Raw genomic sequence first — 23356 nt, forward strand, 5'->3', positions numbered from 1 at the left:
CTCTCGAAGCAAATATATGGCACATTTCAAACATTCATCTGGGGTACGAGATAGCTCATCAAACACACGGATTGTGTTATCAAGCCAAAATTTAGCTCGCTCAGCATCATTATCATCAGTAGCTCTAAATTCTTCAACCCCGTGTGTTTTGATTTTATCAATAGGAGGCTTATGTTATCTTAACAGATCACTCACTTGAGGCATAGCAGGTATCGGAGAAGGATTAATCGGGGGTGGAGGTTGTTGTACAGCTTGATTCGTCCTGATATACTGAGTAAACAAGTCATTCATCATTTGATAAAAGGCTTGCTTAGCCTCTCCCTCTTGATTACTCGAGGTCAGTTGAGAATCAACCGGACTTGTCCCTTGCACAGGAGCAGGCGCTATACTCTTGACATCATCAGCTACAGTTTTGTCGGGATCTATTTACTATAGGAAAACACATTTTCAAATGTCAGAAGTCATCACACTATCGCAGTATGTAATATGGCATGTATAGCTAGACTCATACGTGCTACGTTAGTCCTAGAATCAACTAAATCATAGCTTTGATACCAATCAAATGTAACACCCTAACCTGTATCCGTCGCCGAATTAGGGTCATGAGGCAAATCATATATTCAACATTTTAATGATATTCGAATATCTAATAAACATCAAACATTTTAATTCATATTTTTATTGTTGTACATATTAAATCAAATAAAATATATCACATGACATTTTGTCCATTAGCATATATGACATTAATAACATCACCAAATGATCAAATTGTTTCATTAAACAAATAAAACCTTATACACATTTAACCATATCAAACTTGGACCATTTTCTAACATTAATAATAAAACATGTCAAGTTTAGTTCACTTACTAAAAATTATACCCAAATCATCTAAATATAGTTAACCATTTTCTAGTACAAGTAACGACTTAAAATAACATGCTTAAAATGCATATACACAACCAATCTATTTTTAACCAATTCGGACATTTATACATAACATAAAACACATATAATCCTCTGGATTTACTAATGCACAAATCACTATTCATTTGGTCATCTTTCTATACATTAGTCGAATATAACCTTGCTTAATACTTCTGCATTGTTCAATATTAAACTTTCTTCATTTTTAATTAATCACTTATACGCATCTACCTTTTATGGAATTAAATCAATACACCTATAGAATTACATATAAATGCCGAATCATGATTAACTTATTAACATGATGTGTAACATTTTCTTCACTAAATGCAACATATTGGACTTACAATTATCACAAGCCACAACCAAGTTACCTAATTACCTAAAAATATAAAAAAATTTAAATAAAATAATAGATAACATATCAAGCAAAATTTCTACTTATATATGTACCATAAATGAACACCGAATATACCATATGCATATATCTTAATTATTACCTAACTAATACATGATATACCTTATCTCATTTATCAACCATTATTTATCTTATGGCCGAAACTCATAAACAACTCCACAACATCATATACCTTGAATACACTTTCTGTAACACCCCAAGCCCAGCCCGGGCATTATGGCCAGATCCAGCGTGTCATATTGAAGTGTTTTATAAAAAACCTTATTTTCATTGAAAAGCCTTCATTGAAATAAAAACCTTGAGTAAAATCCCAGCTTGTATTTGTTGCTTTCAAAGCAAGGTGTATTTTAAAGAAAAATTATTCCTTCTTGCATGATAATAATTACTTTGTAAAATCTCTTTTCAGTTGCGGAAGCTTTATTTAAAACAGATGATCTATGAAAACTTGTCATTTAAAAATTGAGTTGCGGAAACGTAGTATTTAAACACAGTTATGGTTTTAAAAAAACCATGTTCTACTTCTAGCAAATATAAAGCATAATAATAATAAATATAATCCTAATTTGAATACTAACCAGAGGAAAGGCCTTATTACATTCCAGACTAAAATAACTTTAAATACTAGAAATTATAGGCTTAAAAAAAAGAAGTCCAAGTTGTCTTGCTAGCTGGTCACCTTGGAGTCCCTCCAACTGTCGAACCACCGACTAAGGATCACCTGAGAAAAATAAAAGAGGGGGTGAGTTTTCGAAAACTCAGTGTTTACAACCCTCGGCAAATAGAAAAGCATGCAATAGCAAGTCTTTTTGAGCTTGAGCCCAATTCAATATCAGAACAGAAGTAAAGCAATCAAATATGAATGGATCCTACCCATCCAATCGCTACACACCACCTCCATCCCCCGGTACACTCCATGTGGGGATATAAATATCGACCCACCCATCCGATACAATCCAATGGTAGCCCAGTTGCGGTATTACCTAACGTTGTAGCAAAGCTGCTAATGATATATTGGGCTTAAAAAGCCATCGGTGGATCCACAGTCATCAAGCAACCATGTGATCCTCATATACTTCCTCCATTTCATAATTCCCAACCCATATGCAACCTAAACAGAATATCATATGAATGCAATAGGTACAAATGCAACATCCATAAACCTTACATTCAACACATAGGGGTATTTTACTCATTTTTTCCCTTAGGGGCATTTTCGATAATTTCTCTTTAATATGGGTTTATTACTTACCTTAGCCTGTTAACAAGTCCTCGTTGGCTAAAGTGAACAGATACTATGCATCAGGTAGGATCCTAGAGAAGAGGAGGTGAGTCATTAAGATAGCTTAAGTACCAAGCTCTCCCTAGATCCAATCCTAGACATGCATATACCCATTGCCACAACCTTATGACTCATCCACGGTCGCAATTAATTAATTATTTAAGTTTTATGCCTAGTTGAGTAGTTACCAAAAGAACTGGGTCCACAACCCTTTACTAAACACTAACAGGTCCATACTTATTCATTTGGCCCCTTTAGGCCCAATCACATTGCCCAATCACATTCATATGGCCTATCGGGCCCAATCACTTTCATATGGCCCGTCAGGCCCAATCACACTCATAGTCATGCAATCATATGATTTTTCATCACATAGTATCAAATTGCCAATTTTGCCTATTATGGGCCTTACAGCCTATAAAGCCCATTTAGCCCATTTTGGCCCAGTTGGCCAATACACGGCCGAAGTCTATGGGATCGCTCATAGGGCCTCTGATAATCTATCGGTTTCCCCCTTATGAGTTTTCGCGCACTCGCAAGACTATTGTAGCCAAACTTCTGGCTTTTCGACATTTCGGTATTTGCCGATCTACTGTGTATGTGCAGTGTATGTACACACCTGGTACTAAACGTACTGCGATCTCCTTAGCCACGAACCTAAAAACAATATCACTCAATGAACACTTACCAAATACGATCACCAAAAGCCAAAAATCTCACTTTTTCCTAACCTTGATCGACAAGCCTTATAGACCCTTCTTAATCACTAATCAAAAGTATTCCTTAAATCTGCATCAATCTTAACCATGAAGAACTAACCAACAAGTGTCTCACAATCATCTTAAGTCACTTTTAAAACATCCATGACCATTCGGCCAACCTTAACCAATAATAGAGGAACACTTACCCAAACCCTAAAATGCCTAAGGAGCAATTCGGCATAGATCTGAAATCCGAGATTCAATACTAATCCCCTACCAAAACCGATTTAGAAAGGGTGAGGGAGAGAAGAAATCAGTACGAGGAAAACCAACTGAAAGAGTAAAGCACTTACACAAGAATCGGGCAAAGTAGAGGGAGTAGTGACGGCACAGAGGGTCTTCAGCCAAAAAGGTATTCGACTTTTGAGACTTGTCTAGTGAAAGGGGTTATTCGGCAGATAAAAAGAAGAGGAGAAGGAATCGGCTAAAACCAAAGGTGAATCAAAAGAGAATTTAAGAAGAGAAAGAATGGAAAATCGACAAGCAAGGAACAAAGAATTCGACTTCTGAGCACTTAGAGAGAAAAGTGTTTCGGCAACACAAAGAAAAAAAAATGAGGAGTTCGGCTAAAGGAAGAGAAGTAATTTCGGCACCTATATATACTATAGTCGAATTTACCTATCCCCCAAATTCCCTATTCGGCTCTACTTCTCTGCACCCCTCATCTCTTAAATTTTCTCCCTGATAACTCTTTAATCCTTTCCTTAAATTTCTACTCTGATCACTCATTTCAGAGTTCACATCCAATGCCACTACTGGCCATTTATTGAGCAAAAATTAAATCCTTCTTTTGAGCAAAGAGGGATTCGAACCCTGAACCTCCTTGCCATGCATGTGACACCACCTCTAAGCCCCACATGTGACGCTACTTGCCACTCCAACACAAGGCTCCTTATGTCCAGTTCCTCCTTCATTTATTTAAAACCCAAACTACTTTCCATCAAGGTTCTTTTAATTATTAATCTATAATTTCCTTCATCCCAAAGTTTGAACTCTAAACTTAACCAAGGCCTATTATCACATAAATAACATTTGACTAGGAATATTAAGCACATCTTTTTATCAAAACTATCATAAAAAGAAAGTTCGGGATTTTTTTAGGGGTGTTACAACTCTACCCCCTAAAAGAAATTTTGTCCTCAAAATTTTCAACTATCAATATAGCTACATAACACAGACTACCACACCACGCTTCTGCTATGTACTCTAATTCCAAACTAAGTAAATAGCACACTATGGGAAAAGTACGCACCAGGATTCGCCTCTGGAGCATCTCCGTCCTCTCGACGATGTGCTGCATTGACCAACCCTGGCTGTCTCGCCTCAACATGACCAGTACCTCTACCCGGTGCACCACGGCCTAAACCGTTTCCACCCCTGACCAGACCACAGCCTCCAGACGGCTGCTGACTACCCTTCAATGGCTGTCCATTGCCTCTACCATTGACTTGCCTCTGCTCTGGTCTTTTGGGACATTCTCTGAGACGATGCTCCATAGAACCACAACTCAGGCAGGCTCTTGTTCTCCTCCAGCACTCTCCTGCATGACTTTTTCCACAAGTAGCACAGGACGGCACCCTTGGATTGACTGCAGGGGGCCCTGCTCTAACTAGCCCATTAACTCAGGCCCTAGCCCTAGGCCTTTGTCCAACACTAGGAGTCTCAGCCTCCCTTTTATTCTTACCCCTTTCTTTTTCCCGATTTAGGTGCTTAGCGTGCTTCACCTCCTCTGCTATCTTTGTTTTCTCTACCAACTCCAAGAAAACTTGCTCCCTTTGTGGAGCTATCAATACTCTGAGGCTATCCCTAAGACCATCCTCAAACCTAACGCAACGCTTATAGTCCGTTGCCACCGTAACTCTTGCATACCTACTAAGGCGTAGAAATTTCGCCTCATACTCCGTCACAGATTTGTTTCCCTAGGTCAAGTGCAGGAACTCTTTCCTTCTAGCATCCACATAACTCGCACCCATATACATCCCTTGAAATGCAGTTTTGAAGAACTCCCAAGTGACCTGGTCAGGTTGGGTGCCCTCTTTCACTATCATCCACTACTGATAAACTTCTTCCCTAAGCAGTGACACTGCCCCTTTCAACTTTTGCTCAGGTGAACAGTCCAAGTCCTCCATTATCCTTTCAGTGGCCTCCAACCAATATTCAGGCACGTTAGAAGCCACACCAGTGACACCCTTAAACATCTCAGCCCCATTTGATCGAAGTCGCTTCGAAATTGACCCCCGATTTCCCAAGCCATTATTCGGCTCTGCAACCCTTTCCAAAATCCTCAGCATTGCCTGCGACAATGCATCATCCCCTGCAGCCCGATCATACGGTCCAGTCTCAGCCACGAGTGAGGCTGGAGCTTCTTCTACTCCAACATTGGGCACATGGCCCATGCCGACAATTTAGCTCTAGCACTTCCGCGGCCTCGGCCACGGCCTCTTGCACCTCTTCTAGCACTCATCGTAAATTTTATGCAGTTTTAGTTAGTTTCAATAATGAAGCCGATGTTTTATGAAAGTATTAAAAGAAAGTTGTTTTCGTAAATCCTCTACAGTTTGAAGGTCCTATGGGCTTCAGTTCCACTCTAACTAAAAGCCTCAGTATAATCATTTAAAGTAGCCCATTAACTATCTACAGTCTATCAAATTAAACAAGCTTAATAATAAAATAACTTACTTGGTTCGACGTCGGAGACCCGGTGTGCCACACAGCAAGATTTTTTTTCTAAAACATTGTGATCCAATTCTTTTTTTTAAAAAAAACAAACCCATATAATAAGGCTCACTTTACAGCCCAAGTTTTGTAACCTGGCTCTGATACCACTAAATGTAACACCCCAAACTCGGCCCGGATGTTATGGCTAGATCCAGCATGTCACATTGAAGTGTTTTATCAAAAACCTTGATTTCATTTAAAACCCTTCTTTGAAATAAAAACCTTGAGTAAAATCCCAATTTGTATTTGTTGCTTTCAAAGCGAGGTGTATTTTAAAGAAAAACTACTCCTTCTTGTATGATAATAATTATTTTGTAAAATCTCTTTTCAGTCGCAAAAGCTTTATTTAAAACAAATGATCTATGAAAACTTGTCATTTAAAAATTGAGTTGCAAAAACGTAGTATTTAAAAATAGTTATGGTTTTAAGAAAACCAAGTTCTACTTCTAGCAAATATAAAGCATAATAATAAAATAATCCTAATTTGAATAATAACCAGAGGAAAGACCTTATTGTAACACCTCTCACCCATATCCATTATCAAGATAGGGTTCGAGGTATTACCGAAACTTTACATTTAAAACATACTGAATCGACTTACCAGGTTTAGCTACGATTTGAAACTTTCAGGCATTCACATTTTGTCCCTTAAATGGGCCTTCAAGGCCCTAAATATACATAGAGATAGTTCGGGATAGGACAAGGAACACTTAATAACTTTAGAAAATTTCCTTACTTAGAAATGTCACACGCCCGTGTATAATGGGCCGTGTGGTCACCCACGCCTGTGTGGCCTAAGGCACCCATGCCTTTAAACTGTAGGCAACACTGACTTTTAGGCATGGCTAAGACACATGTCGGTGGGCTCACCCCGTGTCTAAAACTTGAGCATTCTGTTAAATTAACACAGCCAAGACACACGCCCGTGTGTGTCACTCATGTGCTAATTTGACTTAAAGTTTTAGGTGTAAGGGACACACGTGTAACACCCCGAGCCCGAGACCATCGCCGGTGTCGGACGCGAGGGGTTGACGAGCTAAATCCTCTTAAAGTACCGACCAATTTGGCATTTCCAGACAGGCTGGAAAACTGCGTCACTGTCGCCTTAAAAATCATATCTCGAGTTTCAAAACTTGGAAACTAATTCCGTAAATTTTCCCTGAATTTAGACTCATATATCCTTCCATGGATTTATTTCTAGAATTTTTGGTCAGGCCAATTGGTACAGTTTATTAGTTAAAGTCACCCATGTTACAGGGATCGACTGCTCTGACCTTCGCGCGTTACAACTTGAATATCTCTCTGTACAGGGCTTTAATACTGGTGCCGTTTGTTTGTAATGAAACTAGACTCAAAATGGAATCTGTACATATAAGGTATGACTTCTAATTCTTTCTGGATAATTTATAACAAATTTTTAAAGTCGCGACAGGGGACCCAGAAACCGTTCTGGCCCTGTCTCACAATAACTTTAATATCTCTTAACAAGTAACTCCTATGACCGTTTCATTTCTTCCATATGAAATTAGACTCATCAAGGTTCATTTACATAACTTATTCACTATTTAATACCATTCCTACAAATTTTGGTGATTTTTCAAAACCACACCACTGCTGCTGCCAGCATCTGTTTTCAAGGTAACCTTTAACTATTTCATGATTTCCACGATTCAATAGGCCCTTTTTGCATACATAGCACAAGTGTGATCATGATTAACCATTCCAATGGCTAATCTTTTCAAAACCATTCCATACCCCATAATGATCATCATACAAACGATTATAGAATCATACTAACAACGTATCTAAGCCATTTCCGCATGGCTATCCAAGCTTACATAAAACCGAAAGGTACATGACCTTCTACAATAGGGTAGTCCTATACATGCCATTTCAAAGTTCAACCAAAATTATACCCAAAATGGAGGCTTTGATAGTGTAGATGACTTCGACTTTAATGATCCCGAATCTGATCGCTAACGAGCAAAATCTATAAAACAGAGAGCCAAAGCAACGGGGTAAGCATTTTTATGCGTAGTAAGTCTCAAGCAATAAAATCAGCTTTAACTAAGGCATTACATTCACATAGCCAAATGAATCATTTCATTAATACACATTCACATAATCATACTTACTTCACATTTCATCATTGTATACTTTCACAAGATATCAACCAATTCAATAGCTGAAAATTCGTTAGTCGATTGAACGAATGTTACTCAAACATATCGACTTTTCCAATGCACATATAAACATACCTTTTCCTTTGGGCTTTTCGAGCGTACTAATTAAATTTATTACAGCAACCAACGCCACCTTCAGCCCAAGCTTCTTGAATACAACCGGATATAACCACATGCACGAATGCCTTGGTCTTAGCCGGATAGAACGACTTGCACAAATGCCTTGGGTATTAGCCCGGATTTAACAACTTGCACGAATGCCTTGGTCTTAGCCGGATGTGGTCACTAGCACAATGGCCTTCGGTCTTAACCCGGATATAATTACTAGCATAAATGTCTTGGGACTTAGCCGGATATCATTCAATTGCTCATGCACACACATACATCAATAATCATTACACATCCATGTTTCATTTTCGTTACTAAGGCTCAAACACAAACATATCACTTGCATAATCGTCTTGGGACTTAGCCGGGTATCATTCAAATACTCATACACACATAAATCAATAATCATTACACATCCATATTTCATTTCACATAATTTGAGTAGGGTCATTTCTTGAGGACTTACCTCGGATGTTGTCGAACGGCTTCGACGGCTAATCGATCACTTTTTCCTTCCCCTTATCCAATTGTGGCCCTCTAAGCTTTTGAACTAATTCAAACAAATTCAATTCATTAAAGTCTCGCCATAGCCTTGGCCGAATACACATATCATTGACTCAACATCACATAACTAAGCACTTTAGTCAATTTTCTTTAATTACGCACACATTCGGCCTTAGCTCACAACAAGGTAGCCGATTACCTAAGTCAACAATAGGCATCATTAAGCTTGCCTCTAACCGAATGCATGCACAATAATTCCCCCATGTGGCCGATTATACTTAGTCATACTTGCACAAAATCAACAATAAATTGCAAGATTTTCACATCATATGTGTACTAGGCCGATTGTACATGCAAATTTCACAACATTCTTCAACAAATTTCTTCTTTAAACAACATATTTATCACTTTCTTCATAATCAAAATATCATGTGCAATCATATATACACATATAGGTGCAAGGTCAATTTCAAGGTGTCCATAGCCATCCAAAACACAAATTTTACTAACATGCAAGAAGCATGAACCATGCTCATGAATGCATCATGGCGAATACATCACAATCATGCCCTTTCAACTTCAATCATGGTTAAACAAAAGAAAACTCAATGTCTTACTCAAGATGGCTACAAAGAAATTTCAAGAGTAGAAAATCCATCATTGCATGCATCATTAGCAAGCTTCACATTTAGCATGCAATGGCTTTAACACAATAACAACTTTGGCCAAATACCATTCCCATGGCATAACAAGGATTTGAACCATGGCTAACATGAACATCAAGTTAGCAACTAAAACATGCATGAAACTCATAACACAACCTCATACATACCTTACTCTTGATGCAAGTTTAGCCAAATTTCCTTCTAGATCTCTTCTAAATAAAGAAAATGAAGCAAAATCTCTTTTTCCTCTTAGTATTTTCGGCCAAAAAGGAGAGAACAAGGATGAACAAAATTTTTTTTGTTTTCTTTCTTAGTTGGACGGCAATGGGGGGCATCCATGCTCATCTTTTTTTTTTGTTCATTTCTTTAATGCTAATTCTTATTTTATTTCTTCATACATAACTCACTAACCAAACATGTTGGAAACATGTTTCCTTGCCCATCAACACCTACCTTGGCCGCCACTATGCTTCTTTTGGGGAAATTTGACATGCAAATCCCTTATTTTTGCATGCATGATCAACTAGTCATCCCACATCTTCCCATCATACTTTCAAAGTTTACTACTAGGCCCTTTCTAGTGAAATTCACATTTATAACACTCAATCAAATCATCAAAAATGTCACACACAATTTAACACATATCATAGGCATCAAAATAAATTTTAAATTATTTTTATGCCTCGGTTTTGTGGTCCCAAAACCACATTCCGACTAGGGTCAATTTTGGGCTGTCACAACACGGCCATACCACAAACCCATGGGGATGGACCGTGTGTCACACATGGCCTAGACACACCCGTGTGTCTAACCCTGTGGACCTTAATAGGCTATTTTCCAAGATTTTAGTCACCCCTTTCTACTTCTTCTTCTTAATAGATACCAAATTCAAAGTAAAACATAATTATGCACTTGTAAATGATCTTGATGAAGTTAGTTGTATGGAAACCTCATATCATTGGTTTCATACAAAAAGGTTATTTCCCATCTAGTATTTATGGGTTCTTATGGTATTGTAGCACATTCAAAATTTAGCTTGTCTTTGAACTAATTGCCAATTGTAGCAACCCATCATATAAGAACATAACCATGCATATAAAGGCAGGTCATAGACTACTTTCAAATATGCCAATTTCTATGGCCTTGTACAAAAAGATGAATACATCTTTACATGCCTTCATTTGGCAATTCAAATGACACATATGAAAAAATACTGAAAGCCCTATACATGCCATTAACAAAATAGAAGTGTCTTTATACCAAAGCTTGACTAGTTGATAATGTGTTGCTTCTCCAACCGTCTTCCAATCCTTATAAGTCCTCGAGCTCTATAAAACAGGGGAAAGAGAGGGGGTAAGCATTTTCATGCTTACTAAGCTCAAATAACCGGAAAGTAAACTTACCGAGTAATTAGCATACATCCACACTTAAATCATGAAATCATCAATTATGAAGTGATTTCCTATCACATGCACTCAGTCAATGAGTTAATCACATAAAAAAGCATCATGTAATTTATGTAGATGAGCTCATCATTCATTATCTCATTAACATGCATCATATTAATCCCGTTGAGTTTCTAACAAATCTTGATGGAATACCCATTATCCGTTAATTCTTACGAATGATCATTTCACATATATGCACTCCCGGGAACCTCACATCTCATGGCAGGATTACCAGTCCAGGCTAAATCCCCCATATCATAAACTCATAAGGTGATGTCGGGATTACCAATCCAGGCTAAATCCCTTATAGCTACAAACACCCTTAATGAGCTCGGATCTGAATTACCAGTCCAGGCTAAATTCAGACCCTAATAGGATTACCTATTCGGGCTAAATCCTCAATGCACATATATTCTTCGAGAGGCTCGATCATTCAAGGAACACCCGTCCGGGCTAGATCCTTTCCATACTCGAGATCACGGATTACTCGACTGGGCTAAATCCTTACTGCAACACATTTAGGATCTCTTTACACATATCAATAAGGGTTTATCCATCAAATTCCCTTTGTCAACCTCATCAAAGACATTTTTCACATGTTACCATCAAATATGCATTTCCATGATATTTCATACCAATAACAAATGCAATCATCAAACATATATCATATAATTATGCATATTAGGGGTTTACTTTAAGTTATCTGAACTTACCTGGTATCTGTTTTAGAGTTATGTTTCGGTTATTTCGAAACCTTACATTTACCTCGATCGACCTCCAGAATTTGTTCTTCGGGGTCTATAACAGCAAAATTAACTCATTAATACCCTACATTATACATGTCAAGTTTAATATCTACCCCTGGTCTAAATGACCATTTTGCCCCTAACCCTTCATATTTTTACGATTTAGTCGGCTCGTATAATGAAACACATGCACTTTTTATCTCACCCAAGTCTAGCTGAACACTTTTCCTTCTTATGGTAGCCCACATTATCCATTATTTTTTCATTTCTACCACACAATTACATCTTTTGTAAAAATAGTCCCTATAAGGGTTTCTCATGAAAATCAACTAGGAAAAGGTGTTTAACACACATTAATCTTTCATATTCCTCCATAATCTATCAAAATACAAGCAACTCATGCATGGGTAAATTTTTAAACATGAACCCTAGCATGAAATATGGGTTGAAATGGAGAGAGCAAGCTACCGGGATTTCAAAAATAAAAAGAACATTAAAAACGGGGCTTGAGGGCACTTACTATTGAGCTTGGAAAGCTTGAAACCCTAGCTATGGTGACAAAGGAATTTCGGCAGCTATGGGTAAGAGAATGGCTGATTTTGGCTTGATATTTCCCATTTTATTTCATTAAAAAGCCAAATGACCAAAATGCCCGCATGCCCTTTCTTTAAAATTTTCACCATGCAAGCCCATTTTTGTCCAAAAATTTAGAATTTGGGAAAATTACTCTCCAAGACCTTTTCATTCATAAATTAAAGCAATTTCATACAAATTGCTTCTAGAAATCAAGTTTTGAAATTTATTTAATTTAGTCCCTAATTTCCAATTGGACATCTTATACTCAGAATTTCTTCATGAAACTTTAACACATGCATATATTCATATTCTAGGCCTCATAATAATCATAAAATAAAATTTTGATGTCAGATTTGTGTCACGAAACCACTATTCTGACTAAGCCCTACTTTGGGATGTTACACTTATTACATTCCAGACTGAAATAACTTTAAATACTAGAAATTATAGTCTTAAAAAAGGAAGTCCAAATTGCATTGCCAGCTGGCCACCTCGTAGTCCCTACAACCGTCGAACCACCTACTAAGGATCACCTGAGAAAAATAAAAGAAGGGGTGAGTTTTTGAAAACTCAGTATGTACAATCCTTGGCAAAGAGAAAAGCATGCAATATCAAGTCTTTTTGGGCCTGAGCCCAATTCAATATCAGAACAGAAGTAAAGCAATCAAATATGCATGAATCCCACCCATCCAACCGCTACACACCATCTCCATCCCCCGATACACTCCATATAGGGATATAAATATCGACCCACCCATCCAATACACTCTAATGGTAGCTCGGTTGTGGTACTACCTAATGTTGCAGCAAAGCTGCAAATAATATATTGGGCTTAAAAAGCCATTGGTGGATCCATGGTCGTCAAGCAACCATGCGATCCTCATATTCTTCCTCAGTTCCATAATTTCCAACCATATGCAACCTAAACAGAATATCATATGAATGCATCAGGTACACATGCAACATCCATAAATCTTACATTCAACACAAAGGGTATTTTAGTCATATTCACCCTTAGGGGCATTTTTGGTAATTTCTCTTTATTATGGGTTTATTACTTACCTTGGCCTGTTAACAAGTATTCGTTGGCTAAATTGAACAGATACTATGCACCAGTAGGATCCTAGAGAAGAGGAGGTGAGTCATTAAGACCGCTTAAGTACCAAACTCTCCCTAGATCCAATCCTAGACATGCATATACCCATTGCCACACCTTAACCTTATGACTCGTCCACGATCGAAATTAATTAATTATTTAAGTTTTATGCCTGATTGAGTAGTTACCAAAAAAATTGGGTCCACAACCCCTTACTAAACACTAACAGATCCATACTTATTCATTTGGCCCCTTTAGGTCCAATCTCATTCATATGGCCCATCGGGCCCAATCACATTCATATGGCCCATCAGGCCCAATCACTTTCATATGGCCCGTCAGGCCCAATCACACTCATAGTCATGTAATCATTTGATTTTTCATCACATAGTATCAAATTGCCAATTTTGCCTATTATCCTACAGCCTATCGGACCCATTTAGCCCATTCTGGGCCGGTTGGCCAATACACGGCCCAAGTCCATGGAATTGCTCATGGGGCCTCTGATAACCTATCGGTTTCCCCCTTATGAGTGTTCACACACTCGCAAGACTATTGTAGCCAAACTTCCATCTTTTTGGCATTTTAGCTTTTCGGCATTTCAGGATTGCCGATCTATTGTATGTGTGCAGTGTATGTACACACCTGGCACTAAACGTGCTGTGATCTCCTTAGCTACGAACCTATAAACGATATCACTCAATGATTAATCACACACTTATCAAATACGATCAACAAAAGTCAAAAATCTCACCTTTGCCTTACCTTAAACGACAAGCCTTACAGAGCTTCCTTGATCACTAATCACAAGTATTCCTGAAATCTGCATCAATCTTAATCATTAAGAACTAACCAACAAGTGACTCGCAATGATCTTAAGTCACTCTTAAAACATCCATGACCATTCGGCCAACCCTAACCAATAAAAGAGGAACACTTACCCAAACCCCAAAATGCCTAAGGAGCAATTCGACATAGATCTGAAATTCGAGATTTGATACTAATCCCCTACCAAAATCAATTTAGAAAGAGTGAGGGAGAGAAGAAATCGATACCAAGAAAACTTACTGAAAGAGCAAAGCACTTACACAAGAATTGGGCAAAGAAAAGGGAGTAGTGATGACACAGAGGGTCTTCAACCAAAGAGGTATTCGGCTTTTGAGATTTGTATGGTGAAAGGGATTATTCGGCACAAATAAGAAGAAGAGAAGAAGGAATCGGCTAAAACCAAAGGTGAATCAAAAGAGAATTTGAGAAGAGAAATAATGGAAAATCGGCAAGCAAGGAACAATGAATTTGGCCTTTGAGCATTAGAGAGAAAAGTGTTTCGGCAACACAAAGAAAAAAAATAGGGAATTTGGCTAAAAGAAGAGAAGTAATTTCGGCACCTATATATACTATAGCCGAGTTTACCTATCCCTCAAATTCCCTATTTGGCTTTACTTCTCTGCACCCCTTATATCCTAACTTTTCTCCCTGATAACTCTTTAATCCCTTCCTTAAATTTCTCGTCTAATCACTCCCTTCAGAGTTCACATCCAACGCCACTACGGGCCATTTATTGAGCAAAAATAAATCGTTCTTTTGAGCAATGAGGGATTCAAACCCCAAACCTCCTTGCCATGCATATGATGCCACCTTTAAGCCCCACATGTGACGCTACTTGCCACTCCAACACAAGGCTCCTTGTGTCCAATTCCTCCTTCATTTATTTAAAACCCAAACTATTTGCCATCAAGCTTTTTTTAATTATTAAACTATAATTTCCTTTACCCTAATGTTTGAACTCTAAACTTAAACAGGGCCTATTATCACATAAATAACACTTGACTAGGAATATTAAGCACACCTTTTATCAAAAGCATCATAAAAAGAAAGTTCAAGATTTTTTTTAGGGGTGTTACACTTTTAATATAAGTTCAAACCAAGTCCAAATGTATATAAAACCATTAGCATTATAATCAACCATAATTCACATGAAGATATATAATGGCCTAAACACTAAAATCACAACCAAGCATAACCATAATCAAAACGAAGCATTAATTCCAAACATAACAAAGTATTAAGCCATTTTCGTATGGCTCAAGATTACATTAACCAAAATCAAACATTTCAAAATATGATCCAGCCTATACATGCCATAGATTCGAAAGTTCACTCATAAAAATACCGAAAACAGTTGATCGTGTGATAGACTTTGCTGACGATCCCCAAGCTCGTAACTTGAATCCAAAATCTATTAAACAAAAGAAAACATATACACACAATAAGTTATCATAGCTTAGTAAGTCATAAGCAAGTAATAATCAAATGAACATTTGTATTTACTCAATTAAATAATCTTTATTCAAATACACATTTTACATTCTTGAAATTCATATATCATCACATGATTAATATTTAATTATAGTAACTTAGCCTAATACACATAAGCTCATAAACATATATAATTCTCAATTACATAATGCATATTTCATTCGCTCATCTCAAGTATATACTTACCTTAACTTTCGAATGAACTTACTTAGCACATATTTGACATTTTAGCTCGATATCACACTCGACCTTAACTTGATATTGCCTATTGAACCATTCAGAATTGAATAGATTACTCGGATAATCACATATATCATACAATGCTAACGTCCTAGACGTGGTCTTACATGCTATCTCATATCGATGCCACTGTCCCAGATAGGGTCTTACACGAATCAAATATAATGTTAATGTCCCAGACATGGTCTTACTTGAATTCACATATATCGATGCCAATGTCCCAGACATGGTCTTACACGAAAACACATATATTGATGCCAACATCCCAGACGTGGTCTTACACGAAAACACATATATTGATGCCAACGTCCCAGACATGGTCTTACTCGAAAACACATATATTGATGCCAACATCCCAGACATGGTCTTACACGAAAACACATATATCGGTGCCAACGTCCCAGACATGGTCTTACATGAAAACATATATATCAGAATCCTATGGTTCAAATGAGGCCTTCGACATTGTAACTCGATCGAATCGAACTCGTAGACTTAGTTCCCAAGTGTATCCACATTCGGCTTTCACAAATATAATCTCATATAATTTAAATTTAGCATATAAACTTGTATATAATTAGAATTAACAATATCTATTTGCTTATAAACTTACCTCGAACGAAGAAAAATGGAACGGGATGACTAGTCAACAACTTTAGTTTTCCCCCGATCCAAATCTGATTTCTTTGGTTCTTGATCTAAACATATTCAAATTAAACTCATTCAGACATATTTTCACTCATTTTAGTCCAAAAACACATAAATGGAAAAAATACCATTTTACCCCTGACATTTTACACTTTTTTACAATTTAGTCCAAATTGCACAAAACACAAAACATGCAAAATTTGCACATACCATGCTTAGGTCGAATGTTCCATGTGTTCATACAAGTCAATACATTTCATTTATTTCACATTTTAGTCCCTCAATTTATCATTTTTTCAATTTAGTCCTAATTACTCAAATCATCAAAAATTCCAATACAAAACATGTTAATCTATCTCATATCTTTTATTTTCCATCATCAAACAACAAAAATGACAAGCTTTCAACTATGCATAACTCAAAATTTTCATCAAAATAAAAAAATTCAAGCATGGGCTTTGTAGATAATATAGCAATGATCTCAAAAACGTAAAAATTATAAAAAACCGAGCTAGAACTCACCTTGAATCAAGCTTGAGAATGGCCGAATAACCTAGGATTTGTTTCCTTCTTTTTCTTTTTTATATTCGGTCACAAGAAAGTATGAACAAATTTATTTTAATTATGTTATATTTTAACATATATTAACTTATTATTTAATTTACCTATTTAACCTTTATTATATATTACAAAACATTTATAAATCATAGCCATTACCGTCCACTTAAATTTTCAATGGCTTAATTGCATTATAAGTGCTTCACATTAAAGACAGCATTAAATAAGCACTTTCACATTTAACCACCAAATTTTCATTTTACACGATCAAGTCCTTTTATTTAATCAGGCATTCAAACGATAAAATTAAAGAAAGAAAATTTCACATAGATAAATTCACACATAATAAACATAGAAAATAATTTCAAAATATTTTTCTGACTCAGATTCGTTGTCCCAAAGCCACCATTCCAAATAGGGTCTACATCGGGCTATTACAGGTTTGATATTAGCCGAATTGAAAGCTAGACCGTTGTTCTTACAACAGATTATTGATGCTCAGAAAGTTAATAATGAGATAACAGAAAAATGAGCTCAGTGTGATTGAGATTCTGATTTAGAATTCAGATTTGATAAAAATGATTGTTTCAGATTCTGAGATCGAATTTGTGTTCCGAGAAATCCAGAGTTGATTAAGATGATTATGAATGAAGCTCACAACACTCGTTTATCTGTACATCCGGGTATTTTGAAAATGTATAATGATTTGAAACTGCATTATTGGTGATCTAGAATGAAACGAGATATCTCTGATTTTGTTTTGAGATGTTTGATCTGTAAGCAAGTTAAAGTTGAACATCAGGTGCCATCTAGTTTTTTACAACCGATTATGATTTTGGAATGGAAATGGGATAGAGTGACTGTGGACTTTGTTTTTGGTTTGCCCCTATCTCCGTAAAAGAAAGATGCAATCTGGGTTGTAGTTGATAGATTGATGAAATTAGCTCATTTTATTCCGGTACGATTCGGTTACTCACTTGATAAATTAGCTAAGTTATACATTTTCGACATTGTGAGATTGCACGGGGTACCATTGTCTATTCACTTCACGATTTTGGAAGAAATTGCAAGAGGCTTTAGGCACAAAATTAATTTCAGTATTGCTTTTCACCCACAGACGGATGGTCAATTCGAGCGGATTATTCAGATTCTCTAGGATATGTTGAGATGTTGTATTCTTGAGTTTTAAGGTACGTGGGAACAATATTTGTCGTTGATTGAATTCGCTTATAATAATAGTTTTCAATCGAGCATTAAATGGCACCGTACGAAGCCTTATATGGTCGAAAATGCCATACACCTTTGTATTGGACTGAGTTAAGTGAGAATAAGATACACGGGGTTAATTTGATAAAAAAGACCGAACAGAAAGTGAAAGTGATTCGAGATAGTCTAAAAGCAACTTCTAGTCGTCAGAAATCATACGCAGATTTGAAAAGAAAAGATATTGAATTTGGAATTGGTGACAAAGTGTTTTTAAAGTGCCCCCGTGGAAGAAAGTACTTCTATTTGGCCATAAAGGCAAACTGAGTCCGAGATTCATCAGGCCGTATAAGATTATCGAGCGTATCGGGCTAGTTGCTTATAGATTATTGTTGCCACCTGAGCTAGAAAATATTCATAATGTATTCCATGTATCGATGCTTCGATGGTATAGATCTGATCCCTCGCATTTAATTTTTCCATCTGAGATTGAGATTCAGTCTGATATGACCTACAAAGAAAAACTGATCTGTATCTTAGCTCGCGAGATAAAGAATTGTGTAATAAGAAAATTTCGTTAGTAAAAATAATATGGCATCGACATGGTGTTGAAGAGGCTACGTGGGAGCCCAAAGATGCTATGAGAAAACAATATCCAAATCTGTTCAATGGTAAGTTTTTCGGGGACAAAAATCCCTAAGGGGAGGAGAGTTGTAACAGTTCGGTTTAGACCCTAGTCGGAATAATGGTTTTGCGACCACAAATTTGAGTCAAAAAAATATTTTAATATTATTTTTTGTGCTTATTATGTGTGAATTGACATGTGTGAAAGTTTGTGTGAAAATTTTATTATTTGTGTGCTTAATTTGCAAAAAAGGACCTAATTGCATAAAATGCAAAAATGGCTTTCTAATTGTTAAATTGCCTATTTGATATATCTTTATAATTGAGAGGTCCTTATGTTGTTATTTGACCATTGGAAGCTTGAGTGGACATTAATAACCTTGTATGTTAATGGTTTAAACGTTAATTAACTAAGGGTATAATGGTAAATGGTGTATTAATATGTGTTAAATAAAAGAAATGTTAAAATTAGCTCATTTTAAGTGTTTTGTTGCCGAAAATACTAAGTAAAAGAAGAAGAAAAGTTCAAGTTAGGGTTCAGCACTTGTGGTTGTTGATTTAAGGTTCATTTTAGATCCGTTTTCGATAATTTCTATGTTTTTATGATTGTTGCTTAATGTGCTATAAATAAAGCCCATGTCTGAATTTTTGAAATTGTTGATGATTTTGAGTTGAGCTAATGATGAAATTATGAGTTTTATGAAGTTTGATGATAGTATATTGAAGCTTGATGTTGGGTTAACATATTTTGTCTTTGATTTTTTTACGATTTTGAGTAAAATGGGCTAAATTGTGAAATTTGTAAATTGAAGGACTAAAATGTGAAATAAATGAAATATGTGGACTTATATAAACACTTTGAAAATTCAGATAAGCTTGTGTAAAAGGAAATTTTGAGTATTTTATGATTTTGTGAAATAGGGGATAAAGTGTCAAAATGTGAAAATGTGAGGGCTAATTTGTAAAATGCCCTAAATATGTGCTTGTGGATTGATTTGAATGAGTTGGTGAATAAAAGAGTTAAATTTGAATTTATATAGATCAAAAACAAAAGAAAACGAAATTAGATCGGTGGAAATCAAAAGTCTTCGAGTAGTCGACTCCGTTCGTCCGAATTCATATGAGGTACGTCTATATACAAATAAATGTATTTGAAATCATTTAATTATGCTTATATGCTATTGAACAATGATGAATGGCTTTATGCCTTGAATATGAGATATTCGAGAAAGTATCGATATAGTTTCGAAGTCTGAAAAGCCCCGTATGAACCATAGGAATAGTTAGGATACATATGCCATGACATAGGATCCGATATGTGTTATCGTGTAAGACCACATCTAGGATGTTAGCATCAACTTATGATTTAAGTGTAAGACCATGCCTGGGACATCGGCATCATATTTGATTTCATGTAAGACCCTGTTTGGGACACACATCTGAGATGTTGGCATTGTATGAGCTTTCTGAGCTATCCTCGTATCCTTATGATTCTGAATAGTTCAATAGGCATTCTAAGAAAATGAATAGTTATGTGAAAATGTTTCTGATTCAAGTATGTTTGAAATGTATATCATATTTGATGTTAAAAGGAAGGTATATGTACTTTAGTAAACAAGTGATATTATGTGATAAAGGTATTAGAAAATATGCTTTATGAGCAAATGAATTGGGAATATGTGAATTGCATATGAACTATGTGGTATGTGATAATATTTGGCTATGAAGTACATGTATTTTATGATGCTTATATGCTTAAGTTGATAAGTTTATTTGTATATGGCTTACTAAGCTTTTGAAAGCTTACTTTGTGTGTGTTTTCAACTGTTTTATAGATATCGTAGCTACTGGGAGCTTAGGGATCATCGAGGATCATCACCACACTATCGAACTCTATTTTGGTGCCTTTTGAAAATATTTATATTAAAGTTTGGCATGTATAGGCTAGAAGTACTTTGATTATGTTTTGTGATGTATATATTTAGCCATGTGATATGGCTAGTTTTGGTTATGATTATGGTTTGATTTTGGTATATGAAATGAGATGTAATATGATCAATATTATATGTTTATGAATGTCCAAGAGATTTGGTAAGTTTGGCAAGTTTTGATGTGAGCTTATTATGGAATTTTGTAAGGATTTGGCATGAGATTGATTGTGTGATTAGAGAATATGATTTTGACTTAAGGTTTGGTATGTTTTGGTAGTGAATTGGTTGTAAATTTGGTACAAAATGTTGTGGTTTTGATGCTTGTAGGAAGGACCCTTAATGGGTGGCAAATTGGCCTTGTAAATGGCCTATTTTTTCCCATACAGGCAGAGACACGGGCGTGTGTCTCAGCCGTGTTGCTCGAAGGCCATTTCGAAATGAGCCTAGGCAGACCATACGGTCGCACACACACGGGCATGTGTTAAGCTGTGTGGCCAAGTCAATTTCAACCATGGGTTAGAAACATGGGCGTGTGGTTAGCCATGTGGCTAAGCCAGTAGCCTTTTTAATTTTCACACAGCCAGGCACACAGGTGTGTTTGGTAGTCATGTGGACAAGTCAGTATGTATGCCCTATTTTGACACGGCCTGGACACATGGGCGTGTCTAATGCCGTGTGAGGCACAGGGCCTGTTCACACGGGCGTGTGACCTGTATAACTTTGAAAAATATTTAAGTTTTTGAAAAATTTTGTATGAGCTCTGTTTAGTCCCGATCTCTTTCTAAAGAATGTTTAAGGTCTCGATAACTTATATAAGGGACTCTATGGTAATGTTTGATTACGATTGTGAATGATGTTTATGAATTGTTTATAAAATGTTTCGATTTGTCCGGTAACACCTTTAACCCTAGTTCGAAAATGGATACGGGTTAGGGGTTTTACATTGGGTGAGAAATAAGGCTAGGAAATGGCCTTATCTTGTCTACATAGGTGGACACACGGGCGTGTGTCTTGATCGTGTGATACACAGCCTGGCACATGGGCATGTGGTTTGGACGTGTGTCCCTTGCATCTTAAAATTGAGAAACAGAATGCTCAGAATTAGACACACGAGCAGAGACACGAGAGTGTGTCTTAGCCGTATGTGATACATGGCCTGATACATGGACATGTCACTTGGCCATGTGAGCCACATGGCCTACTCACTTGGGCATGTGACCCTTGTATATAAGAAAAAAATTAAAATTTTCTGAAAAATTTTCTGAGCTCCCGATTTAGTCCCAACTTGTTTCTAATGCTTAAATTGGGCCTCGAGGGTCCATTTAAGGGATGATATGATTAGTTTCGAATATGAACAGTAAATGACATGAATTATCTATTGTTATTCTGTAAACTCTGGTAATACCCTATAACCCTATTTCGGTGACGAATACAGGTTAGGATTACTACATTTATTGGTATCAAAGCTACGGTTTAGCTGATTCTTAGACTGATGTAGCAAGTACAAGTTTAGATATACATGTCATTATATAATTTGTGATAGTGTGATATCTCCTGACTCTTTTTAAATGTGTTTTTCATATAGTAATGTCATCCAACCAAGCTAGAGCTAAATCTGAGGAAGCTGAGAGCACTACTTAAGCTTTAGTTCAACGAGCTGTATCTAGTAGTAGTAGAAGGCCCATATTTGAGGACTGAGTTGAGGAGACAAAAGAAGCCTTCTTTCAAATGATAAATGAGTGGTTTACTGAATACTTGAGAACAAATCCTGCTATACAACAACCTCCCCTACCTACTCATCAGCCGGTTCCAGAGATGCCACAGGGTGCTGAACCTGTTAGAATTGGTAAGCCTCCGGTGGATAAAATATGTAAGTATGGGGCAGAGGAATTTAGGGCTACTGCCGAAGATGATCCGGAAAGGACTGAATTTTGGTTGGAAAATACCATCAGGGTTTTAGATTAGTTATCATGTACACCAGCCGAATGCTTAAAATGTGCAGTATCTTTATTGAAAGACACAACTTATCAGTGGTGGAATACTAAAATTTCTGTTGTACTGAGAGAAAATGTTACTTCGGAATTCTTTCAGACAGAATTTAGAAAGAAGTACATTAGTCAAAAATTTCTGGATCAGAAAAAGAAAGAATTTTTAGAGCTCAAATAGGGAAACATGACAGTATCTGAATACAAATAAGAATTTGTTAGATTGAGCAAGTATGCAGAGAATGGGTTTTGACCGAGGTTGATATGTGTAAATGTTTCGAAGAAGGGTTAAATGAGGACATCAAGTTATTGATTAAAATTCTTGTATTAAGGGAATTTGTGGTACTGGTTGATCGAGCACACAAACTCGAGGAATTAAGTAAAGAAAAAAGCAAGCAGAGAGAGAAGCTCAAGTA

Source organism: Gossypium arboreum, chromosome 1 (assembly GCF_025698485.1).
Source record: "Gossypium arboreum isolate Shixiya-1 chromosome 1, ASM2569848v2, whole genome shotgun sequence".
Lineage (NCBI taxonomy): Eukaryota > Viridiplantae > Streptophyta > Magnoliopsida > Malvales > Malvaceae > Gossypium > Gossypium arboreum.